A 22,955-nucleotide genomic window follows, 5' to 3' on the forward strand; every position below is an offset into this window, starting at 1 on the left:
TAAGGTGGTATGTGGGTGGAAAGAAAAAGTTTGATAAACACTCGTTATGTGCACGGTTTCATAACTCCAAAGGAAATGGGCCAATGACAATTTTCTCAAGCAAAATATTTCAGTAACAATTGGGTCTAGAGCAGTGGAAGGAACCCGCTACCATAGGTGGTAACTTGAACTTCTCATGTGATTTATTTCCATTGATGAGCAAATGTGAAGGCCTCAGAGAGGGCTATAAAACATAGAGACCTGGGGTACAATCACATTATTCCCTGAAAGTGGTGTCACAGGGTGGTGAAGATGATGTTTGGCACACTTGTCTTCATCTGTGTACAGGAGTTGGAACAACAGGTTACACCTGTACAAGAGATTTTGTGACATCACATTTGGAATATCCTGGGCAGTTTATTTCAAGGAAGCATGTCATTTAGATGGATTGGGTGCAAAAAAAAACTCACAAACCACCTAAGCAATCCCTTACTAATCACAGAGCACCCGATGCCATAGGGATTACTTAAAGTGGTATGAGCATGGAAAGAAAAAGGTTGAAAACCATTGGTTTAGACAGAAGAGAGTTTCAAGGGTATGGTACTGAAACACAAAAGGAGCATTTTGCTGGTATAGCACACATTACTGCAGGGGGTTGATCTGTATTTGACTGGTACACACCTTTACAATAAGAATACAAGAACATAAGAAACAAGCGTGCTCGTAGCTCTCTTGGCCTCTCAGTCCTGCTCTGCTGTTCAACACTGTGTGGCTCTGCCGTTCAACAAGTTCACGGCTAACCTCCCCCCTTATTTCTGTTTCCTAGCCCTACTCCCAAATTTCATGATCCCACCCCCCCCCCCCCCCCACCCAATATCCAGAAACCTATCAATCTCTGTTTTGAAAGAATTCAACAGCTGGATCTCATCAGCCCACTAGGTAGAGAACTCCAAAGACTCACTGCACTCTGCTTGAAGAGATTTCTTGTCATCTGTCCCAAAAGGCAAAAGGTTCTAGACCCTTCCACCACAGGAAACACTCACCCTGTATGAAGCCCAATTGGCAAGGTTAACATAGTGATTGGTGCAACGCTATTACGTCACCAGTAATCCTGGTTCATATCTAGCACTGTCTGTAACGTGGGTATATGGGTTTCCCATGGCTGCTCCCACCCTCCAAAAAGTACAGGGTTGGTTAGTGAATTGGGTCCTATTGGGCACTACTTGTTTTAGTGGCTGGAATTGTAACTTTTTTTTCAAAAGTCTGTCAAACCTTGTCAGATTTTGACAAGTTTCAATGAAATCTCCTCTCACTTTTATAAATTTCATCGGCACTTTTGAGCTTATTTCTTTGTATTTTACTTGAGACACACACACACACACACAAACTTTTCTCTGCTGGATGATGTGGCTGCAGTAAAGACTCCTTTCAGGAAGGCGAGTCATCCGATTTAACCCATGGCAATATGGTAAAGAAAGGATTTCACAAACAATTGTTCTCAAAATAAAAAAGTTGCATACACCAGTACCAAAACAGTCCAGTACACCACAGGGTGAAAACTCAAACACTTTTTATCTCCGACAATGAGACAACAGCAAGCAGTAGCCATTGTTTTCTATTCACACTTCTACCTCTTCTAGTGTGTGACATTGTTTCTTTGTTGCATTTTGAAACACTGACCAGCTCTCAATTCTCAGTCATTCTCTACATGAACCAGGCCATGCATCCAAGAGATTTAGCCATTGGCCAATACTTGAGTTGCTTCTGGTATTTCATACTGCACTAATAACTTGAAATGCTTGCATTTTGTCCCATAAGACATGCTGCCTCGCCGATTTAAACCCTTACATCATCTTTCCACAACTGCCAATCAAATCCTGCAAAATAGAAATGTGGAACAACCAAATTTATGGAGAATTGGCAGTCGTTAAATGCATACTCACAACAATTACTTCTTGCCATCGGTTTTGCTGATTTCCCACATACAAATTGTCCTCTCGGCAAGGAATATCTACATTATGTTACAATCACCATATCTGAGACCGTGACCAGCACTTCAACACTAAAAAGAGTTATAAATCCCGAGTGACAGTAACGTGGTTGATCACTTTCATCAGCCTCAACTGGCCTGGTATGCAGAAGGAAACAAAATGTCAAAGCAGTCTGCCTGCAAGCCAACACATCTCATGCTGAGAGAATACAAAGGCAAATTATTAACAAAGCAAAGCAAATCTTCAATGAAGCATCTGACAGGAATTACATACATAGTTTCAGAATTGAATGGAACAAAGACATGGGTACCCACTGACCACAGACCAAAGATAGCTGACTGTTCCTATGGCCCTTTCATGTGGGCATTTGTGATGCACAAGGGCAAGTGGGGTGTAATTGTAAAATAAGGGTAAACAACAGTCGAGCATTGCAGTCCAAAGTGTACAGAAATAACAACGGGAGAAGTGGTGAATCTGTTCATTCACTGTCAGTGGGTGGGAATGTGAATGGCATGAGATTTATCTTCAGTTTGCACTGGGTCTGTACCCTTCTGTCTCTTAGATTATGTTTTTGTTTCCACTTTCATTCTTTAAAAAGGTTGGAGACAATTATTTTTCTCCCTTCCAACCCAAAATACTAAAAATTTTGAATATCGACTAAATACAAATTATGGATTAAATGGTTTTGTGGCTAAGTTTGTGGATGACACCAGGATAGATGGTGGAGTAGGAAGTGTTGAAGTAACCGAAAGGTTGCAGGGAGACTTGGACAGTTTAGGAGAGAAAAGAAATGGCAGGTGAGTACGTTTATGCTTTTGTACGGTTTATGCACAGTTGTATATTTTGGAAGAGGAAATAAACAGGCAGATTATTATTTGGATGGGGAAAAAAATTAAAAATTCAGAAGTACAAAGGGACTTGGGGGTCCTCGTGCAGGATAACCTAAAGTTTAATCACCAGGTTGGATCAGCCCCTAAAGAAAAAAAGCAAATGTTATGCTGGCATTCATTTCAAGAGGAATTAGTGTATAAGAGTAAAGAGGTATTGCCGAGGCTCTTTAGGGCACAGGTGAGACCTCATTTGGAGCACTGTGTGCAGTTTATCGGCTCTTGGACTGTCTTCCGTGGAGTATAGAAGAATGAGAGGGGATCTCAAAGAAACATTTCGAATTCTGAAGTGATTGGACAGAGTAGATATGAATAAGATGCTTCCCTTGGTGGGTGAATCCAGGACAAGATGGCACGGTCTTAGAATTAGAAGGTACCCATTTAAAACAGATGAAGAGAAATTTCTTTAGCCAGAGGGTCATGGATTTGTGGAATTTGTTGTGGAGGCCCGATCATTGGGGGAGTTTAAGGAGGAGATTGATAAGGTATCTAATTATTCAGGGTATCAAGAAATATGGGGAAAAGGCCAAAATTTGGAATGAGATGCGAGAACAATTTAGCTAAGGGTGGATTTGGAGAGGAGACTCAATGGGCCAAATGGCCTGCTTCTGTTCCTTTATCTTGTGAAATACAGCAACTTCAAATAGAGGTGCTCTTCAACTTACAAGGGGGTGCTGTTCTGACAAGCCCATTGTAAGTCAAAAAAAAATCGCAAGACGAAAAAGAAGACAATGACGGTGCTGTATCAATCTCCCAAACTGAACCCACTGCCTCACTCTCTCCCCAGAGCCCTTTGTCATTCCCAACACTGATTCCGCTGCCCCAGTCTCTCTCGACAGTGCTGTATCAGTCCCCAACACTGATCCCACTGCTCTGCTCTCTCTCGACAGACAGGCTGGATTAAAATAGTGCAGGGCCTGTGGTATACAGGGGCTCTATTTTTTAAAAAAATTCATAAATATTAAACACAAATTTTTTTAACTTGCATCATAAAGTAATTAAATGTCTTCATTTGTTATACAGCCAGATAATACGATAAATATGTCTGACATTTCAGGAATAGCATTACTTACATGTAGGTATCAATTTCAAACGTCAAAAGTAACAAAACTACAATTTAAAAGTTATATTTTCTAGAGTTAGCCTGATCAAATTTGTTGATGAGACTGGAAGTGTCTATTTCATGCAGGAGTTCATGTTCAATGCTCATTAGAGTGAGATTGTTCACTCTGCTTTGACCCATCGTGCTCCTTAGTTCATTTTTAATCCTGTTCAGTTTTGAAAATGAGTGTCCTCCACTGCATTTGGTAACCAACAGTGACAAGGCCATTTCTATATTTGGAAAACAAGACTCCAAATAATAGTCAGTTGTCAAATGGTAAAACTAACTCTACAAGATCTTGTTTGGTGCCAATATACGAAACAAGGTCAGTTTAAGCGGTTCAGCAAACTACACAAATTCTCCACCAAGATCAAGATAACTCTTGACGACCTCTTTACAATCTCTTCAGGTAAGCCAAGACCACATCAACAGTTTATATTACAAAATCTAAGTAGTGGTATTAACAAAGACTAATGAACAATGACAAATTAATGCGACTTCTGGCTATGAATGCGTGTGGATGACATGCACTCAACAAGCGACTAGGAACAGTGTTCTGAAAATCTTCTGTTTAGTTATTTATTGAAACCCAGGTTGAACAGGTTGAACCTCACAGTCTAATCTGAACTTGAATGTTCCTGAGCTGGTTGGGACGACCGAAAATCAGAGAAAAAAAATGAGTAAATGAAAATATCATGAACTGGGTCGTTGAAAGATCCACCACATCTTCTCATCACTAACCACATCCACACCACTCTCTCACATCACACCACTCATCAGTCTAGACATAACTCACTCAGTAAAGTTAAATTTGATCAAAATTATTTATTCCTTTCATGTTATTAATGATGTTTGTAATGATTACATACTTTGCAGCTCCCCCAACATGTAAACAAACCGGCCCACTGTCTGAGGGCTTGAGGTGTATTTTCACTGTTCAGCTAAAATGTGTTTCCATTTTTGTTTCCATTTTTGTGCAGTGGCTATGATTTCAGCTTCAAATACCTTCATATTTATGCATGGTATATGTATCACATACATACATCACTCCCATTAATTACTGTGTTAAAATAATAACCCCAATTAAATGTGATAATTAGCTAAAATAGAACCATAGAACACTACAATACAGAAAACAGGCCATTCAGCCTTCAAGTCTGTGCTGAAATATCATTCCATTAATCCCACTAACCTGCACCCATTCCATAACCCTCCGGACCTCTTCCATGTCAGATGGCAGCTCGTTCCAAACTTCCACCACTCTCTGAGTGAAGAACTTCCCGCTAATTTTCCCCAAAGCCTTTCCCCTTTCACCCTAAAGCCAGGTCTTCTCATGCTTATCCCTCCTAATCGAAGTGGAAAGAGCCTACTTGCCTTTACTGTCTATACCCCTCAAAAAATTTGTAAACCTCTACACTCCAAGGAACCTGTTTAATCATTCCCCGAACTCAAATCCTGAAGACCCAGCAACATCTTAATAAATCTTCTCTGCACTCTTTCAATCTTATTGATATCCTTCCTTTAATTTGGCAACGAGAACTGCACTCAATATTCCAAATTTGGCCTCATCAATGTCTTATACAACCTCACCATATCATCCCAACTCCTATTCTCATTACTTTGATTTATAGAGACCAAGATGCCAAAAGCTTTGTTTTACAACCCTGTCCACCTGTGATGCCACTTTCAGGGAATTACATATCTGCATTCCCAATCCCTTTGTTCCTCTGCAATCCTCAGTTCCTTACCATTTACTATGCATGTCCTACCTTGGTTTGTCCTTCCAAAATGCAACACCTCTCACTTGTCTGCATTAAATTCCATCTGCCATTTTCTTCCCCATTTTTCCAGTTGGTCCAGATCCCTCTGCAAGCTTTGAAAGCCCTTCCTCGCTGTTCATGCCTCCAAACTTAGTGACATCAGCAAATGCGCTAATCAAATTTCCCACTTTATCATCCAGATCATTGATATAGACAATAAACAACAATGGTCCCGGCACCAATCCCTGAGGCACATCACTAATCATAGGCCTCCAGTCTGAGAAGCAATCACCCACTACCACTCTCTGTCTTCTCCCATTCAGCCAATTTCGAATCCAGTTTACAACCTCTCCATGGATATTTAGTGTCTGAACCTCATCTTAAACACCCAATCATTCATAAAAGTTGAAGGGAGTATAGTACTATCTTCTTCCTTGGCTTGGCTTCGTGGATGAAGATTTATGGAGGGGTAATGTTCACGTCAGCTGCAGGCTTGTTTGTGGCTGACAAGTCCGATGCGGGACAGGCAGACGCGGTTGCAAGGGAAAATTGGTGGGTTGGGGTTGGGTGTTGGGTTTTTCCTCCTTTGCCTTTTGTCAGTGAGGTGGGCTCTGCGGTCTTCTTCAAAGGAGGTTGCTGCCCGCCAAACTGTGAGGTGCCAAGATGCACGGTTTTAGGCCATATCAGCCCACTGGCGGTGGTCAATGTGGCAGGCACCAAGAGATTTCTTTAGGCAGTCCTTGTACCTCTTCTTTGGTGCACCTCTGTCTCGGTGGTAGAGCAAGTGCAGAATCACTGAATTGAAATTGATACTTGCAAGTATTTAGCGCAGGGCCCTTGAAAATGTGGGCCCTGTAGCATCTGCTACTTTTGCTAATAAGTTAATCTGGCACTGGCAGCGGTGCTGTATCAGTCCTTATACTGATCCCACTGCCCCACTCTCTCTCCCCAAGGCCCTGTATCAGTCACACAATGATCGCAATGCCCAGCTCTCCCCCAACAGCGTTGTATCAATCCCAAGCTGATCCCACTGCACCGTTCTCTCCCGACAGCACTGTGTCAGTCCCTGCAAGCTTTCTGACTGAACCAAAAGAAGTGATTGACCAAGGAGGCTACAAAGAATTCACCTTAGAGGAATTATCAATATTTATTGGAAAAAGCATCGATATTTGCGATGTCCTTACTTTAACGTATTACGTGAAAGCAAATAACGACCTTCGTAACTTTGAAATATTGTAAGTCGGACCATTGTAAGTAGAGGAACACCTGTACTTCCTTTCTTTGGAACTTAAGACCTCAACCCTTAATGTTTATCTGTGAATGTTTCATATCACTTTAAACCTGCATTGCATTCATGAGATAAAACTGGCTGAACAGAACATCAGTCCATGACCTAGATCTATTACAGCCCAGGTGTGGGATTATTTTTATTTTTTGTAACATTAGGAGGGATAAAGTGGAGTCAATAACATTGAAACAAAAGCTTTGGGGTGAATCCTGATGAAATGCCACACCCGAGCATTAATCCATCTTTTGCTCTCACACGCTGATCAACCTTTCAAAATTGAAACAGAACATAAAAACAGTCAACGGGCAGATAACACCTGTGTATTCACTGAATGTATTAGATGTGGATAGAAAAAGAAATGGTGAGGCAGAGATGGAGAGAGACAGAGACACGGCCCTGCATCAGTCACACATTGATTGCAATGCTCAGTTCTTCCCTTACTGCACTGTATCAGTCCCCACACTGATGCCACTGCCCCACTCTCTCCCCATGGCCCTGTGTCAGTCACACATTGCTAGCAATGCCCAGCTCTCACCCAAAAGCATTGTATCAGTTGAACTCTAGATTATTAATAAACTTTGAAAGAATTTCTGGTCTGATGGGTGACCCAAGACACAATTAATTGAGTGCAAACATTCACAGATATTTTTCTGCCTAGCTTTTATGTAAACAGAAATATAGACAACATTTAAGGCGGTCTTTGAAAGATGGATTGGGTGCATGGGGCAAGACCATTGGACCCCTGGGACAAGACATCCAGTCAAATTGTGTAAGTAAAAGCAAGTGGATCCCAGATGGGTGGAATTGAAAATACCCATTTCCTGCCTGCTAAAACAATTTAGTTTTTCTTGCAGGATAAAAACTCATGGGATGTGGAACAGGTTGCCAAATGGGATCCAAATTTATTTTGGTAATAAGAGACAGAATGTGATGTTGGAGGTTTTCTGTGACTGGACGTGTGCCATAGAGACCGACACTTGCAACTTTACTATTTGCCATGTACGTGAATGATTTGGGTAATGTAAGAATGTGGGAAGAAGATTTTGAAGGCATCATTGATGACACTGTTCATAGTGTGGAGTGTAATCTTGCTCCAGAGATTGTTCAACTGATAATTTGGTTTAAAAAAAAATTGAATTTAATCGCAAAAATGGGCCAAGTGATGAATCTTGTGAAGATAAGTAAGGGTGGCACATACATCAGAGATTATTAAGGACCACAATGACCTTTGTGTGAAAATGCAGAGCCTTAAACATCTCTGCGCAGGTAAACAAGGCAGTGAAGAAGGGATGATGGTCTTCATCAACAAGGCATAAAGTAGATACAACTTTGTAACACTTTGTTTAGGTCACAGCAGGAGCACTGCATGCAGATCTGGCGGCCACTCTTTGAGAAGGATGTGAATGCCCTGGAAAGAGTGCAAAGATTTACCAGGATGTTACTCCACAATGGAAAGTTTCGGTTATCAGGAGATTTGGTTTCCTTTTCTCCCAGCAGAGAAAACTGAGGGGGTCCTGACAGAGGTATAAATCATGAGGGGCAAAGATGGAGTGAGAAACATTGCCGCCTAAACAGAGATGTCTAAAACCTGAGGGCAGAGTTTAAAGTTGTGAAGAAGATTGGAGAGGATGTCAGGAGAAGTTTTCTCAACCACACAGTGTTTGTAATCTGGACTGAACTGCCTGACAAGGCAATAGAGGCAAGAACTCACACAACATTCAGTAAGTGTCGGCTGAGCATCAAATCGTCAAGGAATGGAAAGCTACAAACCATGAGCTAGTAAATGGAAGTAGCGAGGGTGAATACCTGATGGTTGGCATGCAGATGGTGGGCTGAAGGGCCTGCTTCTGTGAACCATCAGTGCAACATTGGTCATTCACCATAAATTTCTCATTTGGATATGCAGCAGGTGATCTTCTAAGGTGCTAATGCTACCCATCTGCTAGGTAATCATACCAGAAAGTTATTCCTTCATGTGGAATCATTCCTCGACTCTAATTAAATGAAATTTTTAATCATGCAAGCATTTGTGAGAACATAATAGGTTCTCACTGGGATTCAGACAGAAACAGATCACAGATTTGGGTTTGCCTTCTTGCTTGAACTTTGGCAGCCTCTCCACTCCAGTTATTCCATAATTGTTTTTTTTTTAAAGTCCCACAGTCCTCATGCGCACAAAAAGACTGCAGCTGTAAACCTACAGTTTACATGCTTTTAACACTTCTGTCTGAAAATGTAGTTGCACCAAACGATCATTAATCAGTAGGATTTAGAAGTCAAAAGTGAGTAAAAACCTTGTCGTAGATTCAACCTTTAGTTCTTTGACACCCCCCCGAGAGGTGCAGCCCCAGGGGATCAGCGAACTGGCACGCAGCACCAGTAATGGGTAGAATACTCCCCACCCCCCAAAAATTGAGAATGAGAAGTAGAGGAGATTGCCTTAAGGATGGTAACCAGGGTGGCAGTCTAGCCAGGGGTTCTGCGACTGAAGGTCACATGCAGGCAGCGAGGTGGAGGTGACATGGGTGAGGAACCCACACTGGCTGCGACTGGAGGTCAGAGGACCATGCTGCGGGCTGCTGGAGACCTGCTCATGAGAACCAGGTAATGGAACCAGGATTCGAGGGGGAGATGAGGACATGGGCTCCTGAAGGGCTCCCTCATCACGCCGGATGAGGGTTCAGGTGGCCAATGGTTTGAACTGAAGTAGAGTCCTGTGCAGCTGCAGAGGCTGCAGGCACGCTGGAGGCGAATCCACGTACACTTAGTGACTCAGAAGGGACTCTCTTTTGCTTCCCATTCTCTGACTGTAAGGGGCACCGACCGATACTAATGACGAATCTTTGTCTAGCTTATGGCAATTTTGTGTAATATGACATTACTCTTTTATTACATGACAATAAACAGTCCCTGAATAAATAGTACCTGATGTTTAAGATCCCGGTTTCCTAATGGTTGTTCAGATTCTTTTTGTAAGTCTTCATTCTTCTTCCTTGTTCTCCACTTTCTGCTGCTTTTGTTGTTCTGTGGATTTATGGTCTTTTCTACCAACTCTTTCCCCCCGCGTTTACAGTCACCAAAATCCAAGATCAGGCACTGCAATAAAATGACAGGCAGGATTACTTAATATCATACCTCCCTCCATCAAAAAATAATATCTTAAGGAATTTTGCTTGGTAACATTCCAGCTTCCATGGGCATAGATTGAGGGATCCAAGGATTCAGCCTGACTTTTTTTCAGTGCTTTGATCTGAGGCTCCAGGAAATTGGGGAATCTACCCGGCAAAAAAGGTGCACTTTTAGGGCAATTGATTCAGAGGGCATCAACAAAATGTCAATTCTGTCAACATGCACATGATTCTGAATTAAAGGAAAAATTCGATACCCTGAAAATATTGGCCTTTAAAATGAATCACTGGATGTGGCAATGCCATTCACACTGCACAATTATTGGGTGTGGCAGCAGGATCACAGCCTTGGAGTTCATATGGGATATCTAGCAAACTCCACTCATCCTCCTTGACGATGTTGTGATGGACGGGGATGAAGGTGGGCTTGCTGGGCAGCAAAATGCACAGATGTTCAAGTTGTCCTGGATTATTAGGGTAGCCCAGGAAGGCATGGCAAAGAATAGGGAAGGTGCGGATGACAAGTGAAGCAACAGCATTTCAAGGATATAATGCAGAGCTGGAAGGATCATTCCTACTTCCACAGTCAATCAAGTTATAATCAGAAAAATTTGAGTCTGAACTAGAACAGGAGACATTAATACTGGTGAACAAATGCTCAAAGGTGAGAGAAAGAGGCGGACACCTTAAAGGATGGAATTACAGTATATTATACTTTAATCATTTCAGAAATATTCTGACAAGGTATGACTAAAATCCAAAATATCTTTGCAAATTATACTTTAAGTTGTGCCAAACTCTTCTCCTATTTGCAAGAAGGGTCCTTTCTTGTAACAGATAGGTATTTTATTTTGTTTAGAGAGCCGATTGCATTTCAAAAGAAGGAAACCACAAGTTTTCTATCAAAAATTACTACAAGTATCTGAGTTAAATTAAAGTTCCTTTCATTGATTAATTGGTGATTAACTCAAACCACGGTTTCTTCTGGGAAAAGAAACTTGAATTAGAAACGTGCATGTCCCTTCATGATTTGAACAGAGAGGTAAATCAATAGTGGGACAGGCAGCAGCAATGGAGAGAGAAATATTTCAACCCAATGACTCTCAAAGTAAGGAAATGAGCTGCTGGAGAAACTAAATGGGTGAGGCAGCATCGATGAGAAGAAATGGTCGGTCAACATTTCAGGTCAGGACCCTTTATCAAGACTTCTCAAATACAAGGTACAAAACCCTGAAATCCAGCACCAGGTTCATTTTTCTTCCCCAAAGATGATTAGGTACTTCAATGCTACTCTCATGCACACCATAGCTACTCTAAAACCACCAAAATATCTGTCTATGCCATTGGCATCGCTTCTTTTCTTGCCCTAATTGCAAATGTGAATATTAATGTGCCAATCCTTTCTAATTTTTCTTGTCTTGGCAGAGTGTGGTAACACAAGTTACACTCTTGTTGCTACTGTACCATATATAGCAGTGTGGCTGCAGCAAGCAAGAATCCCAGGGTGGTCGATGGTACACCGTGCTCTTGTATCAGACAATAAACTCTCATCATTGTTATTTGAAGAGCTGAGACCTGCAGGCCTACTGGTGGTGCTGGAAGATGAGATTAGGCCGAGTAAGATAACCATGGGCTGAATGGCCTTTGGCATTGAAAATGTTCTGTTATTTCTAATAAACGTTGTGAAGCACGACAACTCTCTTTCTTAAAGGTTCAAAAGCACAAGGCATGATGTGCAAGAAGGGCCTTGTTGATTTATTTCACTGGATTTGGGTAGATGGTTGAAGTTAATTCCACTGATTATGATATAGTGGCATTAACCCCTCACCTACTCCTGCTCCCTTTCCCAGGAATTACTTTGTCAGGACACCCAGTAATCACAGTGTCTCAAACATTCCCAAACCTACAAACCAAAATCCGCCGGGAGGGCAATGTTTGTGACACGCTGACAGAGCAAAACAGATGTATTCAGGGCTTTGTATTTCCTCATCAACTGGCTTCAATAAGAATACTCTCTAATTTATACGGACTCCCGCTTCACTTCTCCCCCTGTGCTTAACAAGAAAAAAAAAACTTGGCAGACGGTTCGGAAGAACAATAGAGTATCTATTTCATCATGCAATTCAAAACATAATAGAATGTGATTAAGTTCTTAAATCACATAAAAAAAATATTTGAAATTTGTGACAGAATGGGAGGAATTGGAAATTCAAGGAGGCTGCACCTACTTTTTTTATTAAACTATTATCTAGAGTTACTAATAGCAGCTTGTAGTTCAAATTACTAGATCACAAACTAAGTCAGGATACTGCTGATTCAGGCTAGTTCCGATAATGATCAGCCTGCTTCAGTTTCTCTGGATATATTTCAAGTAGGTTATACACAGACAAAGCTCCTATTCAGATAAAATCCCTGACTCTTAATTATTCTAATCACATTGCTCATAAAAACTGTGGTCTCCTATTACACAGCTTAAGAGCAAAACTCTTTAATACCGGTAATGTGTTTGATAATATCTATTACTGCGGAGAGGTTCTAATAATGTATAGTTATCTTTATATCTCACTGTTTATCTACAATGTATACACAGCCATAATTTAATAGATCCTTGTAGGTTCATGTCATTGTAATGTACAGTGGTGAAGAGAGAGGCAATTAGAAATACTGGCAGAATATATGAATAGATAGATTTGGTGAGATTAGATACATTTTGGTTCCAGACTATATTATAAAAGATTAGAAGTAAAATCTAAAGGTGCTGATGGCACTTTATCAAGACAGCGTAAAACAATATCTAGGAAGTAGTGTCCTATTAAAATAGTTTTGCAACTGCAGCATTGCAAATCTAATTGAAATGAGAGAAAAATTTTGCAGCATATTCACTGTTAAATTACTTTTAGTAAATGTTCTAAGAATAACTGACATTTGGACAATGATAAAAAGAACATGTATGTGGAGACATTTACTTTGCCTTAGTAATGTTCGCAGTATGACAATGCAGACCACTTACTTAACTCCAAAGCATATTCTACAGCATTGACATGTTTCTGTCCCATAATGATAACAAAAATACTATATACCAAGCAAATGAAATAAATTAAAGTACACCCAAACTTGAATGAATAGAACAAGTCCAAATAATTATAATTTGCAGACCACTTTACTGATATAAAGGTCTTTGGATTCCAGAAAAGTTTCTCTGTATTATTTAATAGGACAACCAGAGAATACAAAAGTATTTCAACCATGACTGCCCAACAAGAAAAAAATCTCTGCTTTTAAACAGGGAGAAACTTAAAAATACCACATCTTGCTTTGAATAGGACATCAACTTGTTATTGCAACCATTGACCCAATCACGAGATAGCAAAATAAAACAACTGTACCCTTTGAGAGGGGTTAGATCAGTGGGCAGATCAAAAGGAGGTAAAATCACAGAAATACATTATGGCTCGGGGTTTTTTCATTGTCTTTTGAGCTTACAAGGTCAATTTGTATGCAACATCCAACAGTCCCCAGGGCAATGAGGAATCAAAGAATTAAATAATAAATGAAAGATTTACAAAAAACGTTGTCTGGGTTTCAGCACCTGGAATACAAGGAGAGATTGAGCAAATTAGGTCTTCATTCCTCGGAGCGTAGAAGGCTGAGAGGGGATTTGATAGAGGTGCTTAAGATAATGAGAGGGATAGATATCGGGAAAGGCTTTTCCCATTGAGCGATGGATACCAGAGGTCATGGGTTGAGAGTTGACGGGCAAAGGTTTAGGAGGAACATGAGGGGGAACCTCTTTACTCAGAGAGTGGTCGCTGTGTGGAATGGGCTTCTGGGAAAGGTGGTGGAGGCAGGGTCAATTTTGTCATTTAAGAAAGAGTTGGATGGGAGAGGGATGGAGGGATATGCGTAGGTGGGATTAGAGGAGGGTACTTGGATCATTGCGGACTAGAAGGGCCAAATTGGCCTGTTTCCGTGCTGTAATTGTTATGTGGTTTATATGAAAATTACTTGTGAAGTGATTAGAAATAAATAAACTGAAGGGAAAGTGCACGAGAGGGGTGTGGAAAACAGCAGACAGCAAGGCAAAGGGATGCCCAATAATTAAAAGGCAGCAAAATGTAAGAGAACTGTAAATTAAATACTGTAAATAAAAGTGAATCAGGAATTGCTGAAACAATTCAGCAGGTCAGGGAGCACCTATTGTGAATGAAAAATTGTTAATGTTTCAGATTAATGACTATCCATCACAAATATTAAGGTGCATTTAAGGTGCCCCTCTTCAAAAACAAGGTAAAGTTTAAATTCTTGCGCAGAGACCTGCAGGGAATGAATTCCACTTAAATCATATCAGAAACATCATCTTAAACTGTGGTGGAAGTTAAATGACTGATATTCGCAGATAATAATGGATAAAGGGAGAAATTAACAAGACAGGACCAAAGAACCAACAGCAGCCACAGAGAAAATGCAGGTACGTTAAAACCCTTGGGATCCGGAACCAATAGGGATTGTTAGATGCTGGATAAGTGAATTTTCCGGTTGCTTGAGATTGTGTGTTGCGTGGATTGGCGAACTACTGCTGAGCACCCCCTCCCACCCCAATTATAGACCCGTCTTATACCTATACATTTTCCACAAATTTTTTTTTTGCCGGTTGCTTGAGGCTGCCGATGGGTTGAATTCTGAATAACAGAGGTTTTACTGAACCATCAAGAATCACACGAAGCACCAAAAGAGCTGACGTCAAAAAAGAGAAGTTAAGACTGAAAGAAGAATTATCATGGAAAACCAATAACAATTATAAATGCTGGACTGGCAGCTTACACATTTTCCACATGAAAATGAGAAAACTTTTTTAAAAAATTGATGATTTCACAATTAATTGTCATCTACATGTGCCAACATTAATTTAATACTCAAGTAAAGGACTTAGAAGGTTGATAGGTTAATTGGGCATATTTGGGCTGGAAGAGCATGTTGCATTGCTAAATTAAATAAATTTTTAGAAATAAATTAGAAGGGTGTTATGTACATGAAAAGCAGCAATTGCTCTGTAAAACGGTTACACCTATATTCATCTTATAGAACATTTGGATCGACCTCTTGTATGCATTTGCAGATTATTGTTGATATCTCTCCCTTGATAAAAGAAATGACATAAATCACCATTGTACAATATAGCAATTGTTCATTTCTTGAGAATAATTCTTAATCGTGCATGTTGGGAATTTTACATTCTTTTCTAGTTTGTACAAAGTCCTTAACTCTTCTGAGTTTACAATCTGGATTAGTCATTGTGAAGAATATGTGCTGTAGATGTGCTGCTCACCAACTCCTCACTTGGATAGACAGAGCATTTCCCTGTATTCCACTGTGAGTTCTTTCTAAGGAAGGAGATTTCTGCAAACATTGGCTTGAGAGGACCTAGCAAATGGTTTAGATGGTGTCTCTGGTGTTGACCAAAGACTGGATCAACACCACATAGAATCATTGACCAGGTGTAAAGCTTAAAGCATTTTGACAAATTTTGAAATATTGATTTCAAATCCAGAAAATTAATTACCACAGTGTTGAGCTCGTCGAAAGAACCAAAGACTTGTTGATCCAAATCAAGGCTTTTATTAGCAAAAGACAGGAGCTCTTCACAGGTGGCCGACCAGTCTGGAATCATCCAACCTGGCTAGGGACACAACCCTTTAAGGCCCAGACAATAGGCATGGCTAAGCTCTCAGCCAATCGCTGTAAGCACAGTCATTACATACATACTCTAGATACTGTAACTATATACATTGGTGATAGGTCTGTACTATCAACACACAGAGCAATTATTTATGAAATGCCTCTGTAGATATTTATATCTAGAAAAAAATAGCCAATGGTTCCAATCTTCCTGCTTCCTATATTCCATTACTAATTCAAGAAATGTCTTTGTTATTCCCTTACAAGTATTAAATTAGTGTAATGTGTCTACCTAATACTGCTTGTGATATTCATTCAAAGTTTGAAATGTTTCATAGCAATTTTCACAGAGAATATTACACTGGACAACATTTTTTTTTCCCAAAAGGTTTGCTTCCTGAAAAAATTGGAGATTACAACAGACAACTTCAAGATGAACGTAAAGATAATTTCAAATTTGCTGTATAACACAAGAATTCAGAAAGACTTTTATTGAATTGAGCATGTTTAGTCACATAATGATACTGGCACATTGCATTAGTTCAACTGACCTAAAAATGTTTGCCACTGATCATTCACAAATGATTTTCATTTGCACTCAGCCACTGATGCCCCTCGTGTCAGAATCCAACAATAGCTGGCCAGAATTGAATGATTCCAGTTGTACTGATACCACTTTTCCATTGTCATAATGTCCTGGTGAAAATTTCACCATGTTCATCACTGATGGCACTGAGATCAGCCGCGAAGATATCTAAGAGCGAATGCAGAAAATGAATTTTCAATCTCATGTTGAACTTCATGGCTTTGCATGCTTGAAGTAGACTTAAAATAGGACAGGAAATCACTAAGATTATATGTATCTAAAAAAAATAGTATGTGATAGGAAAGTTATCAGGTGATTTTTTTTTGATCGGCAGCCCAAAATCCATAAAATACACCACAGTGATCAGGAAGGAAAATCTTTGTTGTCCATTGTTAACACCTGTCCTTGTCCAACATTGCACTAATGTCTGTGGCACCCCATTCTTTATTTTCATGGCTACCAGTGTTTGATTTCCTGATATTGTTTTTGCAAGCAGCACTTCATGCAACAATGCAAACAATACTCTTCCAACTCCTGAAGGATAATGTAATTGGATGAATGGATGTTTCAATAATGAGAGGAGCTCAGGGGGCATACTCAACAGAGAGTAGTGGATAAGCTACATCCACAGAGAGTTTGTTCTATGCTCGGGGGCTGCAATAATTTGCTGGGGCGACAGCCAGGTGCTTCCGGCAAGAATTTGTCAAGGCAGTCTATCAATATGCCGTCTCTAAATGCTTGCTCCTTCTGGAAAGCAGCCAAATGTCCTCGGAAATTGGCAATGCTGGACTATGGAGCAAGCCTGGATGAAGAATTGCAACTCGAAACATTGACCATTATTATCTGCCTCTGAGTTCCTGCAGCAAATTGGCTTTGAGCCTGTAATGGGCCCAGAAAACCCCAAAACAATAGAAATTCACCAAGACAAATGGTTATTTAAACAAAAGTTACTTTTAATTTTCTTTAAACATAAAAACAGGATCAAACTTTAACTTATTACTATTAACTTAACCCCCTTTTAATTCTAAGTGCATGTGCATGTAATGGGTGTGTAAGTTCAGAAAAGTTCTTTGATTCACAGTCCAATCTCACTTCTCATTCTTCCAAGTTCACTGGTATCAGGCAATTCAGGCACAGGATTTAACATTTATGAATCTTCACCAGCTCAGGAAAGTTCTTGTCGGTTTTCAGAGAGAGATTTGTTGCTCGTTGATCAGCCAATTCAGGGTTTTCCTGATGATAACCTCTTTCTTTCAGGTCGCCACAGAGTTCCTTTTCTGTTTCCCTGATTTCAAGTGAAATATAACACAGCCAGCCATCTCCTCTTGTATGGACCACAAGGGCTTTGACCAGGCTGAACTAAGAACTCACAACCCATCTTCAAAATGGGTTTTTCCACAAGCTTCCCAGCTTGTCCTGTTCCAGTCCCAGCTGCTGCTGAACTGTAGAACTGAATTATTGCTCTCTCTCTCTCTCTCTCTCGCTCTCAGAGAAAACCACATGACCCTCTTAGAAAAGCACTCTGCACTCAGAATGCAGCACCAGACCCAATCTTCTGAGTCCATTCATCTATTGCTTGGAGTAATAATCCATTACTCCACAGCACGTCCAATTAACACCTTCTTGTGAAGTCCTTATAGGCATTCTTCAAAGTTTTTGCAAAGGCACCCGGAACTTGGAGTGACTGGCTTGAGCAGAGCTCTGGCATTTTAAATGAACTGTGTTTTGAAGTGTTTGTATGTGTGTGTGACCTAACTAAAAAAAAAACCTGCCACAACTTATCTCCTTTAAAACATATCTATATACAATATAAAATATAACATAATCTGTCACAAGCCGGCTTCTATGATGTGAACACAAATTAGACAATGTCCTTCCTCTTTGAGGATTGAATTTAGGTGGTCTCAGAAAAGAAGCATGGAGCAGTAAAGCATGAAGATGGCAGAGATGAAGAGCTGCAGCCTGTCTGATCAAGAGATCAAGAAGTGAAGAGTAACTGAGAGCCCAACCATCTTGAAAAATGCAGTCAACACTCATGTGAGATTGCTTTGGAGATCATACAACAGTGCATAGAAAGAGGTTGAACTGAGGGTCCCTTAAATCATACAATTGCATATAATCAATAAAAATTTATATTCACTTTGTTTTTCTTTGCAAAAGAAGAAAAATTAGGTTAAAAAAGCAGATGAATTTTGCCTACTGCACCACTGTTGACATTAATTGGGGAGTTATTAGAGGGAAAATGTGCTGTGGCAAATGAAAATCTCCACAAATTATCAGAGCCAAGATTCTCAGTAGGCACTCGTGCAAACAGAAATGTACCCAGATTGGCAGTACTCCAAGATAAGCCAGGTTACTCAATTGTCAACTGCACATTTTTATTTGAAGTTCTTCATGGGAATTTCCAGAACATGTTCCAGTGCCAGGAACAACCCCTTTGGCCCATGTGTCCACCAATGGCTACTAATCGAAGTGACCCGCTCTCACCACTTGCAGCACTCCGTCATCTCACACCTTCAGAAAACTTTTGTTGCATTTCCATTCTTGAGTACTTCAGAACATACCATAGAAACATGCCCTCTTGCCCACCTGTCTACACTGAACATGATGCCCAAGTTAACCTCAAACTCTGCTGCTTGCACGTGACATATACCCATCTATTCCTTGATATGTTCTATGTATCTATCTAGATGCCTCTGAAGTTGCTTTCACCTTTACTCCTGGCCTAGTTCTTAGCCATCGTATTCTCAATATCCATCTGCAACAATACAATTTACCAAATAACAAATTTGCAATTTGTCAATTTAGCCTTTTTTTTTCAGAAAACCAAATGGTATTTTCTTCTTCCAGGGGTCAGGAAAAGAATTCTCCTTCAGTTACACACGAGCTTCACATATCTATTTGCATGGAAGTCACTGAAATGTGCAGAGGACAGTACAAACAACAGCGAATAGTGTTGGCACAATTCATCAAATTTGTCCCCATTCAAAATTAATGCCAGCCAAAAGTAGTTGTTATCAAAACTAAGAGTTCTTCAACCTTTTTTGGATAGCTTGCGTTTCATCCTTATCTGATCAGTATTCATTTTGATGGGCTGGAGGAAATAAACCAGGAATAACGTATGATTTGGCCTGAAAGAACATCAACGGTAAGGTTAAAGGAGCAGATAAGGATTCAATGTCTGGCAGCGTGTATCTAAATTTTAAAAATCGCAAAATATTTTATGAATCCTATCTATCTTGCCCGAATGAGATTGGGTCCAACAGCACTGAAGAGGCTCAAGAACATTCAGGCCAAAGCAACCCATTTTACTGGAACCCCACCCAAAAATAACTACTCATGTCAGCACCAAATCCAACATCCACCTCCCTGTACGCTGCTCCCAAGATGCATTGCACCAACGCTGAAGAATATGACAGCATCTCTCAAATCCTAGAGCTCTACTTCCTACAAGGATAGAGGCAGAAATTTCATCACCCACAAGTTCACAGACATTGTGGGTTGAAGGGCCTGTTCTAATGCATTTTCAGTATCACCGAGGGAGAAGGTGATGGACTATTTTTTTTAACCTAATGCTAAAAATTAAAATATAGTCTTTGGAGAAATGAAGCATTGTTATAAGCCCCTTTCACACTGCCAACCCTGCTAGGAAGAGGAAAACTTACTGGGCACGCTGCCCTCAGGAGCCCTTCCCACTCCACCAATAATTTACCTGGTTAATCGGCAACCCGGCATTTTAATGGGGGGGTGGTGCGGTTCCATCTTCAGCAGCGACAATGTGAGAGCAGGTTGTGCTTTCACACTGCCAGAAGGCAACTAGTGAATGAACTCAGCTGGGGTCTGACGCTTGCCCCCACCAAGTGTCAAAGCATGGTTGAATTTAACCCGCCCTGCCATTTTGGGACATTTCACACTGCACGATTACCAGGAATGTACCCACACGGAATCGGCACAGTGAAAGGGGCTATAGATTATAAATGTAGATTAATGGGACTAGGCAAAAAAAAGTTCAGCACAGACCAGAAGGGACTTGTTTCTATGCTGTAATGTTCTCTGGTTCTGAATGCAAGCTATCTCCTCGCTTGTCATGAAGGCGCCACAGCAAAGACTGAAGTGGTCAAGTCCACTGACCACCATCATGCCAACATTCTACAGGAGCTCACTCTTGATAAAGACCATCCTGGCCGGCTGCTTCACCGTGTGGTATGTTTGCTGCAGAAAATCTATTGGAGGACAATCCACAGAGGCAGAGAGGATCACTGGAGGCTCTTTACCCACCACCCGTGCCCCGCCCCCCAATCAACGTGATTTACTAGGGTCGTTGTTTGAAGAGGCCACGCAGAATCATTGAGGACCCTTTCCAACCCACACAGCATCTTTTAGTTGCTCCAGTCGGGAAAGAGAGGCAGGAGGATCAGAGTTAGCTCCATCAGGCTGAGGAACAGCTTCTTCCCATGGGCAGTGAGAATCCTGAACGACCAAAAGATCTACTCACACTGACCATCCAAGACTCTCATATTCACGAAACAATACTTATTTATTTATTAGCATATATGAATACTAGTCCTACATTTGTATCGTGTGTGTGTGTGTGTGTGTGTGTGTGTGTGTGTGTGTGTGTGTGTGAGTGAGAGAGAGAGAGAGAGAGAGAGAGAGAGAGAGAGAGAGAGAGAGAGAGAGAGAGAGAGAGAGAGAGAGAGAGAGAGAGAGAGAGAGAGAGAGAGAGAGAGAGAGAGAGAGATCGGGTTGTGTGTCTATGTGTTTTGCACTGAGAACTGGAGAATGCTGTTTCAACAGGTTGTACTTGTGCAATCAGATGGCAGTAAACTCGACTTGAGATGACAACAATATCGTAGACCTTTTTTTGGTGGTGATGTTACTTGGTAGGATACATGTGACACAAACCACATATAGCAAGGGTGACAGCAACTTAAGGCTGGCGGGTATGATCCAGTCCAAGTTCAAATGTATTATCAGGGAAGCTAAAGGAGGCTTCATATTCCCCTCAAACTCTCTGACTTAAGTATTGCCAACTGACATATTTCATGACTTGCAGAGATAATATATACATACGGATAACAGAAAAACGAGTGAGGAGCCACAATCTGAAACATCAAGCTGCAGGTACAGGCACTCACATCAAAGAGGCCTGTAAAATAATACCATGTATTATTCTCCATGTTTTTTTTTATCAGTGCTGAAAAATAAGCAGACAGGGAGCTAACCCAAGGTACAGAGTTGAGAAGAGCAAGATTGTGTCCCTAATCTTGGTTTCTTTTCTGCCCTCATTTTTTTTTCCAGTTCGAAAGGACAGATATTTTGATTTACTGTAAATGGCTCATCACTCCACATTCCTCTATACTTTCTTGTGGACTTACTAAAGACTTGGTGAGAAGAAAGTGCTACAAGGGAGAGACATTCAATGTTCAATTTATTGCATTAAGAAAATTGTTGTTTTTAGTTTTGAAAACTCAGGTCATTTGTTCACTTGAAATCAAAAAAGCTTCAGTTTGACAGGCCCGCAATAAATCAACGAAGTCTTTCAGAAACCCACTTTTGCTGGTGATGCTTCTATTAAACAATGGGGATACAGTATTCTTTCATATTACGTCCCTTTGAATACATTTGAAATTACAATGTACCTTGGGAAGAGCAATGTTTAAAAGTCCATCATAGGCTCTGTACCTGCCTCAAGAAGGTAGCCAACATCATAAGGGAGACCCATCACTTCTTCCTGGGTAGAAGGTACAGAAGTCAGAAGTCTTCAACAGATTACTTCCTACGCCTCTTGAACCACCCAACCCCCCACCTTGCTATGCTCATAATAAACTAATCTAACACCACAAAAAAAATTGTAACACCATATTTTTTTCTTTCTTGCACCAGAGCAACTGTGAATATTTATTATTATCTTTAGAGTTATGATCTCTTTTTAATTTAACGTATACGTTTGGAACATTTTTTGTGAAGTACTGTTCAACTGCAGCAAGAAAGAATGTCTGTGCAATGAGGAAATGTCCAGGAGGGAGATAGATCAGCTCGTTGAGTTGTGTCCCAACTACAACCTTGTACTCAACATTAGCAAAACCAAGGAGATGACTGTGGACTTCAGAAAGAAATTAGGAGAACTTGACCCAGTCCTCATCGAGGTGTCAGCAGTGGAGAGAAGTTCAAAATCCTGGGTGTCAACGTCTCTGAGGATCTGTCCTGGAGCCTCCATGTCGACACAATCATGAAGAAGGCTCGCCAGCAGCTATACTTTACGAGGAGTTTAAGGAGATTTGATATGTCACCAAAGACTCGAAAATTTCTACAGGTGTATGGTGGAGGCCATTCTCGCTGGTTGCATCACTGTTTGGTGGAGGTGCCGATGATCACAACAAGAAATAACTTCTGAGGATTGCTAACCTGGCCTGTGACATCATGCGCACCAGTTTTCACTCTGGTGAGGACATCTACAAGAGGCAGTGTCTTAAGAAAGCACCCTCTATCCTCACGGATCGCCAACACTCAGACCATGCCCTCTTCACACTGCTCTCATCAGGAAACAGCTACAAG

At 40.7% G+C, this 22,955-nt stretch overlaps 1 long non-coding RNA gene across 1 annotated transcript in view; it reads right to left on the minus strand.

Moving 5' to 3' along the window:
- The window catches only part of LOC138756637 (uncharacterized), a 130,917-nt gene that overhangs the window by 24,915 nt on the left and 83,047 nt on the right, over nt 1–22,955 (minus strand). Inside the window, exon 3 of the long non-coding RNA XR_011353212.1 lies at nt 9,933–10,103. This is a non-coding gene — a long non-coding RNA (uncharacterized lncRNA). The remainder of the gene's footprint in view (nt 1–9,932; nt 10,104–22,955) is intronic.

Source organism: Narcine bancroftii, chromosome 3, assembly GCF_036971445.1.
Source record: "Narcine bancroftii isolate sNarBan1 chromosome 3, sNarBan1.hap1, whole genome shotgun sequence".
In the NCBI taxonomy this organism is placed as follows: domain Eukaryota; kingdom Metazoa; phylum Chordata; class Chondrichthyes; order Torpediniformes; family Narcinidae; genus Narcine; species Narcine bancroftii.